The 17,668-nt window shown below is 36.5% G+C and overlaps 1 long non-coding RNA gene across 1 annotated transcript; it reads left to right on the plus strand.

Annotated features, from left to right (window-relative positions):
- The first annotated feature begins 3,264 nt into the window (after positions 1–3,264).
- LOC138899437 (uncharacterized) lies at positions 3,265–4,373 on the plus strand. Its single transcript, XR_011411063.1, has 2 exons — positions 3,265–3,692; positions 3,994–4,373. It is a non-coding gene; the product is annotated as an uncharacterized lncRNA (long non-coding RNA).
- Positions 4,374–17,668: the final 13,295 nt, after the last annotated feature.

Below are 17,668 nucleotides of genomic sequence, written 5' to 3' on the forward strand. Positions count from 1 at the left end.
AGATACTTAGTATTACACCAACTGCAGGATAGGAGATGAATAAAGGTAGTTTCCTAACACCTATAGCTTCTTGAATATAAGTACAGACGTTTCCGTATTGATCCGTAAGACTCTATTAGGCATGATCATAACTTGTGAGACCTACGCAAATCTAGTGCTCTGATACTATGTTGTCATGACCCAATTTTACCTATAGGTCATGATGGCGCCCAACATCACTGCTAGGCAAGCCAACTAGTGAAATAAACATATATTTCCGAGTAATTAAACTTTCCTTACTTGCAGGATTTAAGAAAAATAGAAAGTTTAAATAAATAATAAAAATAAGAAAACCAAAATAATAATTTCAAGACCACAATTCTACTAGTGTATGTGCCAAGACCTGGGGTCACAAGTGTATGAACATATAGTAGATTCTACAAAATTCCAAGTACTGTCTGAACATAATAGACAGAATACAAATACAAAGAGAGACACTAGGTGCTGAGAAATGGCTCAAGAAAGGCAGCTCACCACTAGGCCTCGGGATAACGGGGATGCACACCGGTAGGACCGCTTGATGCATCTGTCTCAGATCTTGCACAAAAAGTGCAGCAAGAGTAGCATGAGTACGTAAATAACGTATACCCAGTAAGTATCAAGTCTAATCTCGAAGAAGTAGTGACGAGAGGTCGACTTTGACACTCACTATGGGTCAATAATATTAAGATAAAGATTTTTAAATAAACATGGTTTATGTGAACAACAATAATTTCCTTAAAAAGCATAAATAAATAAATCTTTCAAAATTTAATAATTTTCTATAAATCATTTATCTTCACAAGCTGCAATAAAATGTCAAAGCATCGTGTAATTATTATTATGAAGTACGATTTATGCCGAGGTCGTACGACTCGATCCAGAGTGACGTGTACAATGCCAAGGGACGTGCGACACAATCTATAGATGCAGATATATACTGCTGAGGCGTTCGGCCCGCTCCACAAGAAGAGAAGGATATTTTATAAGCATTTGACTTAAACATTATTAATGATTTATATCCAAGGTGATACAAATTTCATTAACTACCTTTCAAAATTTCTCTAGCGAGTTCTAATATAATTTAGGCATTTTAATTTAACAAGTGTAGTGCAAAATTCCAAATAGTTCATGAATTGGGTCCTAAAACTACCCGAACAATTATATAATAGTAGCTACGCACGGACTCTCGCCACCTCGTATGTATGTAGCCCCCATAATTATAAACAAATATTTTTTTACAATACCTATGGGGTAAATTCTCTCTTATAAGGTTAGACAAGACACTTACCTCGTCTCAAAGCTCACTTCGCGATCACAATTTTGCGTTAAAGCCTTAATTTGGTGCAGAAAAATCTGAAACTAGCCAAATGTAATATAATTTAATCAATACATGCTCAATAATTCGAAATTAAATTATTAGATTAATTAATCAACCCAAATTGGTAAAATTCCTAATATTTACCCCGAGCCAACGTGCCCGGATTCCGAAAATATTCGGAGAAAATCGTCACCCATAATCTTAAGAACTCAAATATATAATTTGCATCCCATTCCATAACCATTTTCGTGGTTAAAATCTTATTTTTATCAAAATCTAGGTTTTTCATCTAAACCCTTGATTTCCACAATTTACATGTTAAAATCTACCCATAATCTATGTATTTAACTCACAATAAGTAGAATTAACTTAACTCCAAGTTTCTAGGTGAACACCCCTCTCTAGAAGCTCCAAAATCGCCCAAGAATGGAGAAAATGGGTAAAACAATACTCAAACCCCAACTTAAATGATGGTTCTGCCTTCTGTGATTTTCGAACATGCGGAGCCTCTGCCGCACCTGCATAAAAATCCTCGTAGGTGCAAGTTTCCCCCACGTGGCCAAGCTCCTCACCTGCGGACCAAAGGATCGCTTCTGCGTGTCTGCAGGTGCGACAAATCCTTCGCGCCTGCGACCCCTCCGCTCCTGCGATCACTGGCTTTGCACTTGCGCGCTCGCAGGTACGCCATGACTTCCGCACCTGTGGATGGCTGGGCTTCTTTCACTGGTTCTCTTCTGCGGCTCGTGGCTCGCACCTGCGAGCTCACACCTGCGACAGTCTGAGTACAAGTGCGATTGCACCAGAAGCTGAAAGCTTCAGTTGTTTCTCCCAAGTCCAAACTTGGTCCGAGCCTCATCCGGTTAACTCCCAAGGCCCCCAGGGCCCCTCCCGAACATACCAACAAGTTTGAAATCATAAAACAGACTCACTCAAATCCTCGGAATGCATAAAATAACCTCAAAACTAAGAATCATACCTCAAACCAAATTGATTCAACTTAGAAATTTTAAATTCTTCAAACTTACTACGAAAGCGCCGAAGAATACTTAAACTACTTGGAATGACACCAAATTTTGGCGTGCAAGTCTTAAATCACCATTCGCAACTACTCCCTTACTCGAAATTCTAAACAGACCTCGATTACTCCAAAATCTACTCCAAACCAAATTTAAAGAACCTTAAAACCTTCAAATAGCTAACTTTCACTATTAAGCGCCGAAATACTCCCGGATTGTCCAAAACCTGATTCGAACATACACCCAAGTCCAAAATCTTCAAACAAACCTATTGGAACCGTCAAATCCCGGTTCTAAGGTCATTTTCTCAAAATATTGACAGAAGTCAAACTTAGCCTTTTTAAAGCCAACTAAGGAACCAAGTGTTCCGATTTCAACCCAAACCCTTCTAAATCCCGAACTAACTATCCCCGCAAGTCATAAAATAGTAAAAGAATATATGGGGAGTCGTATTTAGGGGAACGGGGTTCTAGAAGATAAAATGACCGGTTGGGTCATTACAATACCACCCCCATCCAAAAGGGTGGATCTGCACTGCACGAATCTCGCTTATACTTATGTTGATTAATTTCAGATGATCAAAAAAATAAATGACGGCAAAGAATTGTCGAGGTTAGATTATTTACTTTGATTTAGTGGCAAAGGTTTTTTTTTTGGTATAACCAATTGGTAACCGGTAGCCCGCTACTCATTGATCCGTTAGTGGAGAAGGGCAAGGGTGACCCCAATTGGTAACGGCATGAGCAAAATTACTACCAACTTTAAACAGAGGGTATAATTTTTCTATTTTGTATGATAAAAGTAGCAGTTTTGACCCTTATCGGCATAATTAACCAACTCTTTTCCTAGCTCCATAAATTATTGGTCTAGGATTTGCTTCTAAACTATAAGACAGGTGGGGACAGTCAAGTATGAAGTCAGATATTGCTTAAGACACCAGTGCTAACTGTAAATCAGGCTTATGCCTTGGTTATTCAAGAGGAAAACCAACAAGACCTAAGTGTGCTTGAAGTAAATAGGGAGTTCTTAACTATGATGGTAGGACAGAATCAAGGATAAAAGGCTAAAAAGATTGGGATAATTTGCAAGCATTGTGAATACAAAGGACATCTTAAGGAAAATTGTAACAAAATTATAGGGTATCCTCTTGACTTCAAAAGCAAGAACAAAACAACAGGGTCAAGCAAACAGAACTTATGCCAACATGATATCAGAAGAGACCACAAGTTCTTTTTAGAGCCAACCACATGGACAATTTTTCACTAAAAGTCAGTACAAACAACTATTAGACCTTCTGAACAAAACCCCTGCAGGTGATGGTCATACGCTTATGGCATGTATAACTGCATTACTGCCCAATGCATCCTTTTGTGAATGGATAATAGATACAGGAGCATCTCATCATATTACATGCCATAAGGAGGTTTTGTCTAACTTAGAGAACATTAAGAAACAAAGTTCTCATAAAGTGCAGGTTCCAACAAGTAGCAAGTGCTCAGTAACACACAAAGGAAATGCTTCTATTCTAGGAGTCTATGAACTAAAGGGTATGTTATATGTTCCAGATTTTAAGTTTAATCTATTGCCAAGGAGTTGAGATGTTGTGCCCTATTCTTCCCTGACTTTTGTGTATTGCAGGGTCTTTACAATGGGAAGGTGATGGGGATTGGTAGGGATGACTGTGGACTTTATGTGCTCAAGTGGAGAGATAAACCTGTAACATCAATGGTTACCAAGGACACTGATGAGTTCAACCTTTGGCACATGAGATTAAGACATCCATCTATAACATCAATGAAGTACATTTCTGTCTTGAAGATTAAAGTAGTAGACACCCTGCAACATAACTGTGAAGTGTGTCCTTTAGCTAAGCAAAGTAGATTGAAATTTCCTCTTAGTGGTAGTAAAAGTGACTATATTTTTCAGCTTATCCATCTTGATGTTTGGGGTCCTCACAAGTTGCCAACATATGACAGAAAACATTACTTCCTTACAATTGTGGATGATTTTAGTAGGTATACCTGAGTGTTCTTATTGCAGTCAAAGTCTGAAGTTATAACAGTGTTAAAAGATTTCCTTATAATGATACAGACTCAATTTGGTATAAATGTGAAAGTAGTGAGGTATGACAATGGGAAAGAGTTCTTTAACTATGGATGCAGTGAGTTGTTAGCATCTTTAGGCATTGTGCATCAAAGTAGTTATCCTTACATACCTCAACAAAATGGGGTGGTGGAAGTGAAACACAGGCACATACTTGAAGTAGCTAGAGGATTAAACTTTAAGAGTTCTCAACCCAAAGTTTGATTCAATATAAAGAGTTCACAAATTTTCACTTTGATTCACTTTGATTTTGATGTTACAAATCTAAGATATATTGATGAATATGATTAGAAATAGATTAGACTCACTTAGCCAAAGTTTGTAGATTAAAATTCCTCTTCAAAATCACCTACTACCGAATCTAGGGTTCCAAAATATGAAAATGAGACTAAAATCCCGTCCCTCAGCTTTTTGTCCAGTAGCAGGTGTCGCAAATGCAACCTGGGGTTCGAAAATACGAACCTTGCAAATGCGAAGAATCCATTACAAAATCGAAGTCACTCACACCCCTTCTAGAGTTGCAAATGCGACATAATGTTCTCAAATACGAACCATAGTAACCTCGCAAATGCAACCTGTCTAATCACAAATGCGAAAAAGCTTGCCCAACCCCACCTTCGCAAATGCGAAAAAGCTTGCCCAACCCCACCTTCGCAAATGCGAACTCAGGTTTCACAAATGTGAACCTAACATACTAAGACAAACATCAAAAATGCGATGCATATCTCGCAATTGCGAGACCTGAAGCTTCTGTGCAAAGACCAATAGTACTTAAACTCTATCAAACACTCCGCAACGCGTCCGAAACTCACTCGAGTAGTAACGACTCGGCTAGTCATTTTGAGAGTTGTAGTCCCATTCCCCTATTTACTGCTCATTCTGTACTTTATAGCTATTATATGACTTTCCGGTGTAGTCAGTTCGGGTCCGGTGAGGTTTCAGAATGAATTGAGACACTTAGTCTCAAGGATGAAAACTTAAGTTGACAATTGTTGACCGGATGTTGTCTTATATGTAAACAACTCCTGAATAGAGTTTTGATGATTCCAATAGCTCCGTATGGTAATTTTGGACTTAGGAGCATGTCCGAAAAATTATTTGGAAGTCTGTAGTTAAATTAGCTTGAAATGAGTAAAATAGAAATTTAAGCTTAAAAGTTTGACCGGGGAGTTGACTTTTTGATATCGGGTTTGGAATACGATTCTAAAAATTTGAATAGGTCCGTTAAGTTATTTATGACTTGTGCAATATTTGAAGTCAATCGGACTTGATTTGATAGGTTTCAGCATCGAATGTAGATGTTGGAATTTCTTAGTTTCATTAGGCTTGAATTTAGGTATGAATCGTATTTTTAGCGTTGGGTGATGTGATTTGAGACATCAACTAAGTTCGTATGATATTTTAGGACTTGTTGGTATATTTGGTTGAGGTCCCGGGGGCCTCGGGTGAGTTTCAGATGGTTAACGGATCGAAATTTGGACTTAGAACAAAGCTGGAACCTTTCTATCATTTGATTCAATCGCACCTGCAGAATTTGGCTCGGAGGTGCGAGCTCGCAGAAGAGAGTGTAGGAGAGCAGAAGTTAAAAAGGGAGAGTGGAGAAGTGGCGACATGTGCGGAGGAAAATTCCGTATCTGCTCGACCGCAGATGCGGAAGAAGGATCGCAGGTGCGCTTAGGACCACAGAAGAGGACACTTCATCACAGAAGCGAGTCCGCAGAAGCGGACTCTTTGTTCGTAGAAGCGAAGGTTGTCGCAGAAGCGGGAGATTCACTGCAAAAGCAGAATCGCAGATATAGTTAAAAATTCTGCAGAAGCGGAACCCCTGGGCAGTGTACAAAAACTGAGGGTTCCAAGTTTTTGTCAATTTTGGACATTTCCAACATAGTTTTGGGGTGCCTTTCAGAAAGAATTCACGGGAAAACGGTAAGAGTTTTTGCTGAAAAATTTGTTATTCCTCCGACTACCTGTTGCATATTTATTTTTGGGATTACGAGGCGGTTCCTTGGGAGATCCCCCTGTACCGCATATTCACTTTGGTACTACGAGACGGTTCCTCGGGAGATCCCCTTGTACTGTATATTTACTTTTGGGACTACGAGGCGGTTCCTAGCGAGATCCCCTGTACTGCATATTTACTTTTGTGACTATGAGGCGGCTCCTTGGGAGATTCCCCTGTACTGTATATTTACTTTTGGGACTATGAGGTGGTACCTCGGGAGCGCCCCTGTTGTTTACCTATAATTGTTGTGTTGTTCCCTTTCTATAAATTTTTTTGTTTATTTCTCAGTCACTTCGTTACACTATTATAAATTTATACCTTATTTATTATTATTCCAGTAGGGCCTGACTTGACCTCATCACTACTCTACCGAGGTTAGGCTTGGCACTTATCGGGTACCGTTGTGGTGTAATCTCAATCTATGTTGTTATTTATTGATACATAATGTCATCATTTTAGGCTAGTTTTATGACATTGTGAGCCCGAGAGACTGGAGAGATTGATGACTGAGTGAGGCCGAGGGCCTGATTGTGAGGATATTATGGGATCGGGCTGCAAGCCGCAACATGCCATATTAGATATATGGCACGCCGCAACATGCCATTTATATATATATATTATTTATGAATCGGGCTGCACGTCGCATCAGGCCTTATAGGCTTTATTATTATGGGATCGGGCTGCACGCTGCAGCAGGCTAGATTGGCTTATTATAGCGCTTGGGCTGAAGTAGCCCCTCCAGAGTCTGCACCCCCCATAGTGTGCACAGATGATATTATATTTGAGATTGACTTTCCAGGGCATGGATTTGCCTTATTTTTTATATTTGGGTTGGACTTCCTAGGACATGGAGTTGTCTTATTTATTTATAATTTCCCTGGGCATGGATCTTGCCCGAATCGTTTATTATATTTGGGATGGAGTTCCCTGGGCTGGATTGGCCCTGTACAGTACTGAGTGACTGAGTGTCAATTCTTATGTATATATATGAGATGGATCTTCCCTGGGCTGGATTGGCCATATACAATACTGAGTGATTGAGTACTCTGAGCGTGTGAATACATGAGTTCATCATTGTGCTACATTGCATTAGACATGCATACTTGATAATAAAATTTCTTATCTGTCGTTAAAGTTTTTGAGAAAAATCACAGATCTCAACATGTTATTAATTTCCAGAACTCTATACGAGCCGAGTATGTTATTATTGAGTTATTACTTGTGCTACTTTAAATTATATTGTTATGAGATGTTATTGGTTATTGGTGTGGAGTCTAACCTTGGTACAAGCTCGTCACTACTTTCAACCTAAGGTTAAGTTTGTTACTTATTGAGTACATGGGGTCGATTGTACTCATACTACACTTCTGCACCTTGCGTGCATATTTCTGATGCTGATGTTGCTGCGTACGACAGAAGCTGGATCTGAAGATGTACCTGCGTTCTAGTCATTGTTGCCTCTTGTTCATGGTAGCTTTAGAATTTTTAATCTGTTCATGTATATTTCAGACATATGACATATTTTTATTTCACACCAGTTTTGTAAATTCTAATCTTAGAAGCTCATGATTCGTACTACCAGTCCTTGGGGAGTATATTAGAGTCAGTTAAATATTAATTGAATCGGATTGTTGTTATTTGGCTTACCTAGCAGGTGGGGTTAGGTTCCATCACGGCTAGTTGGAATTTGGGTCGTGACAGTCAACCTAGGATCAAACTTATCAAAATTCTAAACCTTTAAATAGCCAACTTTTGGCAAAACAACACAAATCATCCTACGGACCTCCGAATTCGATTACGGGCATATTCCCAAGTTCAAAATCATAATACGAACCTATCAGAGCCATCAAAACACCACTACAGGATCGTTTTTACAAAAGTCAAACTGCGGTCAACATTTTCAACTTAAGCTTGTAAAGTGAGAATCACTCATTCAAATTCATCCAGAGACATCCGAAATTCAAATTCGACCATGCACGCAAGTCATAATACACAATATGAAGCTACTCAAGACCTCGAACCACTAAACGAAACCTTAAAGCTCAAAACGACCGGTCGGGTCATTACACGGTTCCTCTGGCATCATCAAAAATGACTTCACTCTTTGGGGGTGTTATTATCAACTCTCTGACCCTTTTGATTAGCAGGAACATTGGGAGGAACCGGCGCCTTCCGTTTTCCTTATTAGTTCATAAAATGCCAGGCATCTCGATCTCGCAATCTACCTTAATAGCTCAGAAAATACCAAGTGTCAATACAAAATAAACAAGGAATAGCATAAAATGCCGGGCATCAGTGGAAGGTTTATCTCATGAACATTCAGATTGCTGGCGATATAACGCAAGATTCTGCCAAGGTCGTTCGGCCCGATCTAGAATAATATGTACACTATTGAGGGTCATGCGACACGAACCATAGATGCATCTATGTACTGCCGAGGCATTCGGCACGCTCCACAAGAAAAAAAATAAAGTTATCGAATTACGAGACACGTACTTACAATACAGTACATGAGCACCCAAATGAATATAGTCTTTACCGTTTCTCAAATAACTCGCCCACAACTCAAAGTGGTAAAGCTTGGCCTAGTGTGCATATATTTATTTCTAAATCAATTTCAATTATAAATACAATAAATTAATCCAGCAGAATGAGTTCCAATAATTCAATTATTACATAATAAAGTCCTAAGTCTACCCGGACATAAACATGCTTTAGCTACGTAAGGAATCTCGTCACCTCGTACGTATGTAGCACCCATAACTAGTTGCACATAACAATGAATAACACCTAGGGGTAGTTTCCCCCTCACAAGGTTAGATAGGAGACTTACCTCACTCCGAAGTTCCATAACCGGCTCCAACGCCACTCAAACACCTCAACCCGATGCTCATCTCTTCAAAACTAGTCAAACAACGTCCAAACCAATCAAAATATACCCCAATACGTATAATTTAACAATTTATATTGATTTCTAACTCCGCTAAAAAGGTTCAATAAAATAATATAATAATTCATAACAGATATGAAGTGCACCGCAATAGTGGGGTAAATCTATAAATTTCATAATCCTTCAAATACAAGTATAAATTTCTCGATCTCGCAATCTACCTTAATAGCTCAGAAAATGCCAATTGTCAATACCAAATAATTAAGGAATACCATGAAATGCCGGGCATCAATGGAAGGTTTATCTCGTGAACATTCGGACTGCTAGCGATATAACGCACGATTCCGCCAAGGTTGTTCGGTCCAATCTAGAATAATGTGTACATTGCCGAGGGTCATGCGGCACGAACCATAGATGCATCTATATACTGCCGAGGCGTTCGGCCAACTCCACAAGAAAAGGAAGGAAGTTATTGAATTACAAGACACATGCTTACAATACAGTACATGAGCACCCAAATAAATATAGTCTTTACCGTTACTCAAATAATTCGCCCACAACTCAAAGTGGTAAGGCTTGACCTAGTGTGCATATATTTATTTCTAAATCTATTTCAATTATAACTTCAATAAATTAAGCCAGCAAAATGAGTTCCGATAATTCAATTATTACATAACAAAGTCCTAAGTCTACCCGGACATAAACATAATTTAGCTACATACGGACTCTCGTCACCTCGAGCGTACGTAGCACCCACAAGTAGTTGCACATAACAATGAATAACACCTAGGGGTAGTTTCCCCCTTACAATGTTAGACAATTGACTTACCTCGCTCTGTAGTTCCATAACACTCCTGATGCCCGTCTCTTCAAAACTATTCAAACAACGTGCAAACCAATCAAAATATACCCCAATACGTATAATCTAACAATTTACAATGATTCCCAACTCCGCTCAAAAAGGCAAAAAAGACAACCCTCGGGCCCACAGTCCCGGATTTTGAATTTTTATTTTTGAAGATAAACCTTACACATACCACCACGAACTCAAATATATAATTTATTCCTAATTCCATGTCCAATTTTGTGGTCAAAATCAAAAAATACCATTTTTTAGGTTTTCTACCAAAATCCCAATTTCTACAAATTTCCATGTTTAAATCCATATACAAGCCATGTATTTAACTTGTAATAGGTGTGAGTCACTTACCTTGTATTGATGGATGACAACCCCCCCTTGAAGCTCTCCAAATAACAGCCAAAACAAGTGAAAATGGAAAAAAATGGGCCAAATCCCGTTCTTAAAAGAACACACTGCCCAGCAACCTCTTGCACCTGCGACCACTTGACCGCTTCTGCAGTTCCGCAGGTGCGGCCAAAATACCGCTTCTGTGGTCCCCCTTCATCCCCTTGCCTTCTGGAGTCGCACCTATGACCAAGGATCCGCTTCTGCGGTCTCGCAGGTGCAACACAAACCTCGCACCTATGCCTCCAGCCTCCCTCACTCCTTACCGCTTCTGCGGAGCACCCTTCGCATCTGCGGGCTCGCAGATGCGGAAATTGCCTTGCATCTGCGGTCACCCTAGCTCAATCCAATAGTCGCACTTGCGGGCTCGCACCTGTGGCCTTTTTCACACTGGTGCGATTGCACGAGACACTAGTTGCCTCGACCTTTCCCTAAAGCCTAAACTCGACCCTTTAATCATCCGGAATCCACCCTCGGCCCTCGGGACCTTAACCAATTATACCAACGCATCCCAAAACACATTACAAACTTAGTTGAGGCCTCAAATCATGTCAAACAACATCGAAACTACGAATCGACGATCGAAATCCTTCTTTAACTTTCAAACTTTCAATCTTCGACGAACGCGTTTGAATCATATCAAAATATTTCGGAATGACACCAAACTTTGCGCACAATTCACAAATCACGATACAAACCTATTCCAAGGCTCGAAATCCCAAACGGACATTGACAACACCAAAGTCCACCTCAAACCAAACTTAAGAAATTCTTAAACCTTCAAAAGTTCAATTTTCCATAGTAAGAGCCGAAACGCTCCCGGGTGATCCAATACTCAACCCGAATATATTCTCAAGTCCAAAATCATCATGCGAACATATTAAAACCTTCAAATTCCGATTCCGAGGTCGTTTACTTAAAAGTCAAACCTTAGTCAACTTTTTCAACTTAAAGCTTCGAATTTAGAATTTTCTTTTCAAATCAACACCGAACTTCCCGAAATTCCATTTCGGCCACACGTACAAGTCATAATACCTGAAGTGAAGCTACTCAAGGCCTCAAACCACTGAACAATGCACCAGAGCTCAAAACGATTGGTCGGATCGTTACACATACAGTGGTAGTAATAGAAGTAGTAGTAGTAGTAGTAGTAGTAGTAGTAACAAACTTCCATCGAAGTCCTTTATCTTTTAGCATTTATCTAATTTATAACTCTTCCTTGATTTTTGTATAATTCCTTGTATATGTAAAACTAGTAATCTTAGCCGCGCTTTGCGCGAGGTATAAAAAACATCAATAAAATTTAAAAATTATCAAGTTAATAATAAATGTAGATATTATGCCAATTTTTATGAGAAAACAAATCGCCAATAAATAAAATATGTTTGGTTTAATTCATAAATTTTGTTTGTTTGTAGCAAATAATCTATGTGATGTATAATTAATTGTATATCACCAATGAAGATTGCTTATGTTCTATCTAATTAAGAAAGTCCAAGACTAATAAAAATAAAAAATAAAATAATAATAAAAGTTGCATTGATTCTTAAAACTACTAATTACACAAATAAAATAAAACAAATTATTGTTTGTATATTGAGAAGCTGAAAATCTCTATGAGAAAAAATACATATATTTTGGCAAAAGATCCTTAGGAAGACCTCCTCTTACCTTGAAACATAAATGCTAAAACTTTTATTTCGTTAATTGATTGCATTATTCTGGTTGTTAAAGCATGCTTTTATGTGATACAAGGATTGCTAGTTTCTGATTGTTGCAAAAACAAACTTCCATCGAAGTCCTTTATCTTTTAGTATTTATCTAATTTATAACTCTTCCTTGTTTCTCGTATAGTTTCCCGTGTTTATGTAAAACTAGTAAACTTACCGCGGTGTTTAAAAAATATCAATAAAATTTTAAAAGTTATCAAGTTAATAACAAATGTAGATATTATGGCTCTTTTTATGAGAAAAACATTCGCCAATAAATAAAATACATTTGGTTTAATTCATAAATTTTATTTCTTTGTAGAAAATAATCTATGTTATGTATAGTTAATTGTATATTACCAATGAAGATTACTTAAGTTCTATCTAATTAAGAAAGTCCAAGACTAATAAAAATAAAACCTAAATTGAAATAAAAGTTGAATAGATTTTTAAAACTACTAATTACATAAATAAAATAAAATAAAACAAATTATTGTTTGTATATTGAGAAGCTAAAAATCTCTATGAGAAAAAATACATATATTTTGGCAAAAGATCCTTAGGAAGACCTCCTCTTACCTTGAAACATAAATGCTAAAACTTTTATTTCGTTAATTGATTGCATTATTCTGGTTGTTAAAGTATGCTTTTATGTGATACAAGGATTGCTAGTTTCTGATTGTTGCAAAAACAAACTTCCATCGAAGTCCTTTATCTTTTAGTATTTATCTAATTTATAACTCTTCCTTGTTTCTCGTATAGTTTCCCGTGTTTATGTAAAACTAGTAAACTTACCGCGGGGTTTAAAAAATATCAATAAAATTTTAAAAGTTATCAAGTTAATAACAAATGTAGATATTATGGCTCTTTTTATGAGAAAAACATTCGCCAATAAATAAAATGCATTTGGTTTAATTCATAAATTTTATTTCTTTGTAGAAAATAATCTATGTGATGTATAGTTAATTGTATATTGCCAATGAAGATTACTTAAGTTCTATCTAATTAAGAAAGTCCAAGACTAATAAAAATAAAAAATAAAATAATAATAAAAGTTGAATAGATTTTTAAAACTACTAATTACATAAATAAAATAAAATAAAACAAATTATTGTTTGTATATTGTGAAGCTAAAAATCTCTATGAGAAAAAATACATATATTTTGGCAAAAGATCCTTAGGAAGACCTCCTCTTACCTTGAAACATAAATGCTAAAACTTTTATTTCGTTAATTGATTGCATTATTCTGGTTGTTAAAGCATGCTTTTATGTGATACAAGGATTGCTAGTTTCTGATTGTTGCAAAAACAAACTTCCATCGAAGTCCTTTATCTTTTAGTATTTATATAATTTATAACTCTTCCTTGTTTCTGGTACAGTTTCCCGTGTTTATGTAAAACTAGTAAACTTACCCGCGCTTTGCGTGGTGTTTAAAAAATATCATTAAAATTTAAAAGTTATCAAGTTAATAACAAATGTAGATATTATGGCTCTTTTTATGAGAAAAACATTCGCCAATAAATAAAATACATTTGGTTTAATTCATAAATTTTATTTCTTTGTAGAAAATAATCTATGTGATGTATAGTTAATTGTATATTACCAATGAAGATTACTTAAGTTCTATCTAATTAAGAAAGTCCAAGACTAATAAAAATAAAAAATAAAATAATAATAAAAGTTGAATAGATTTTTAAAACTACTAATTACATAAATAAAATAAAATAAAACAAATTATTGTTTGTATATTGAGAAGCTAAAAATCTCTATGAGAAAAAATACATATATTTTGGCAAAAGATCCTTAGGAAGACCTCCTCTTACCTTGAAACATAAATGCTAAAACTTTTATTTCGTTAATTGATTGCATTATTCTGGTTGTTAAAGCATGCTTTTATGTGATACAAGGATTGCTAGTTTCTGATTGTTGCAAAAACAAACTTCCATCGAAGTCCTTTATCTTTTAGTATTTATATAATTTATAACTCTTCCTTGTTTCTGGTACAGTTTCCCGTGTTTATGTAAAACTAGTAAACTTACCCGCGCTTTGCGTGGTGTTTAAAAAATATCATTAAAATTTAAAAGTTATCAAGTTAATAACAAATGTAGATATTATGGCTCTTTTTATGAGAAAAATATTCGCCAATAAATAAAATACATTTGGTTTAATTCATAAATTTTATTTGTTTGTAGAAAATAATCTATGTGATGTATAGTTAATTGTATATTACCAATAGAGATTACTTAAGTTCTATCTAATTAAGAAAGTCCAAGACTAATAAAAATAAAACCTAAATTGAAATAAAAGTTGAATAGATTTTTAAAACTACTAATTACATAAATAAAATAAAATAAAATAAATTATTGTTTGTATATTGACAAGCTGAAAATCTCTATGAGAAAAAATACATATATTTTGGCAAAAGATCCTTAGGAAGACCTCCTCTTACCTTGAAACATATATACTAAAACTTTTATTTCATTAATTTATTGCATTATTCTGGTAGTTAAAGCATGCTTTTATGTGAAACAAGGATTGCTAGTTTCTGATTGTTGCAAAAACAAACTTCCATCGAAATCCTTTATCTTTTAGTATTTATCTAGTTTATACCTCTTCCTTGTTTTTGTATAATTTTCCGTGTTTATGTAAAACTAGTAAACTTACCCGCGCTTTGCACAGGGTTTAAAAAATATCAATAAAATTTAAAAAGTTATCAAGTTAATAACAAATGTATATATTATGCCTCTTTTTATGAGAAAGAAATTCGCCAATAAATAAAATACATTTGATTTAATTCATAAATTTCGTATGTTTGTAGAAAATAATCTATGTGATGTATAGTTAATTGTATATTACCAATGAAGATTACTTAAGTTCTATCTAATTAACAAAGTCCAAGACTAATAAAAATAAAAACTAAAATTGAAATAAAAGTTTCATAGATTCTTAAAACTACTAATTACTCAAATAAAATAAAATAAATTATTGCTTGTATATTGAGAAGTTGAAAATTTCTATGAGAAAAAATATCTATCTTTTGGCAAAAGATCCTTAGGAAGACCTCCTCTTACCTTGCAACATAAATGCTAAAACTTTTATTTTGTTAATGTATTGCATTATTTCGGTAGTTAATGTGACGACCCGACCGGTCGTTTTGAGTATTACAGTCCCGTTCCCCCATTTACTCTTCAATTTATGCTTTACAGTTGTTATATGATGTGTCGAGGTAATTGGTTCGGGTCTGGTGAGGTTTTGAAATGAATTGAGACACTTAGTCTTCAAGATGAAAACTTAAGTTGAAAAAGTTGACCGAATGTTGGCTTATATATAAACGACCCTAGAATATAATTTTGATGATTCCAATAGCGCCGCGTGGTGATTTTTGACTTAGGAGCGTATTCGAAAAATTATTTGGAAGTCCGTAGTTGAATTAGGCTTGAAATGGCTAAAATAGAAATTAAAGTTTGAAAGTTTGACCGGGGAGTTGACTTTTTAATATCGGGGTCGGAATCTGATTCTGAAAATTGGAATAGGTCCGTTATGTTATTTATGACTTGTGTGCGAAATTTGAGGTTAATTAGACTTGATTTGATACGTTTCAGCATCGAATGTAGAAGTTCGAATTTCTTAATTTTATTAAGCTTGAATTGAGGTATGATTCGTGGATTTAGCGTTGTTTGATACAAATTGAGGTCTCGACTAAGTTCGTAAGATATTTTAGGACTTGTTGAGGTCCCGGGGGCCTCAGGTGAATTTCAGATGATTAACGGATCAAATTCGGACTTACAAGAAATCTAGAAATTTCTTCCTTCTAGTGCAATCACACCTACGAAATTTGGCTCGCAGGTGCGAGCTCGCAGAAGCGGGATGAGTATCGTAGAAGCATGAGGTCCGTAGAAGTGGGATGTGTACCACAGAAGCATGAGGTCCGCAGAAGCGGACGGAAACTCGCAGAAGCGACTCCAAGGTCGCAGAAGCGGAGGCAGGGGGAGTTGGGCAAGACCGCAGAAGCGGACAACTTCTTCGCAAAAGTGAGTCCTCAGAAGTGAAGCAGGATCAGAAGCGGTAGCATGACCGCAAAAGTGGGACTGCAGATGCAGTTAGTTTTTCGCAGAAGCGGAACCCCTAGACAAATTACAAAACAGAGGGATTCCGACATTTTTGTCATTTGGGATATTTCAAACACGGTTTTGGGCGATATTTCTGAGGGAATTCACGGAAAAACTTGAGGTAAGTTACTCGTGATCATTGTTAGTCAATAATATTGGATTATCATTGAGTATTTCGACTAGATTACGTATTTTTGAGGTAAAATTAAAGGATTTGAGCCTAGGGATTTCAAAATAAGATTTTAAGATTTTGAGGTCGAGTTGACGTCGAAATTTGGTAAAATTTATATGGTTGGACTCGTAGTTGAATGGGCGTTAATATTTTATAACTTTTGTCGGGTTCCGAGATGTGGGCCCCACAGACAAATTTTGATTGTAATTTCGGATTTTATTGGAAAATTAGTATTTTCATATGGAATTGATTCTTATAGTTTGTATTGACTAGATCGAATTATTTGTGACTAGATTCGAGGCATATGGAGGCCGATTCGCGAGGCAAAGTCATATCAGAGTAAAGAATTACACGGTTTGAGGTAAGTAATAGTTCTAAATTTGGTTCTAAGGGTATGAAACCTCGGATTATGTGCTATGTGATTGGTTTTGAGGTGACGCACATTCTAGGTGACGGACGTGCACCGTAGGAATTGTGACTTGGTCAAATTTTATGGAACTGTGTAGTTGAATAATCTGTTGTTATCTATACATTCTCTATGTAGTAGGGAAATTGAACCACAAACCATATTAGAAATCATGTTTAGATTGTGTGTTGGCATTATAGGGACCCACAAAGGTCGTGTACATGTTGAATTATCTGCTAAATTGATACTATAGTACGTGAGTTGTCCGTGCTGCACGTGAGTTGTCCGTGCAGATCCAGATATTATACTATAGCACGTAAGTTGTCCGTGCAATACGTGAGTTATCCCGTGTGGATCCAGATATTATACTATAGCACGTGAGTTGTCCGTGCACCACGTGAGTTATCCGTGAAGCACGTGAGTTGTCTGTGCGGATTGTAGCGCTTGGGATGAAGGAGCCCCTTCGGAGTTTGTACACATCCCTAGTGAACACAGGTACCTACTGAGTGCGAGTGCCTAGTGCTGAGCGAATGAGAGGACTGAGTGACTATTGCTCTAAGAGGATACACTGATTGATTATTGTTGTACTTCAGTTGTCATATATTATAGTTTTGGGAATTTCTGCGAGATATTATCTCTTGTTTCAGGTACTTCCGGATACGGTTGCTAGGTTTT

Source organism: Nicotiana tomentosiformis, chromosome 9 (genome assembly GCF_000390325.3).
Source record: "Nicotiana tomentosiformis chromosome 9, ASM39032v3, whole genome shotgun sequence".
In the NCBI taxonomy this organism is placed as follows: domain Eukaryota; kingdom Viridiplantae; phylum Streptophyta; class Magnoliopsida; order Solanales; family Solanaceae; genus Nicotiana; species Nicotiana tomentosiformis.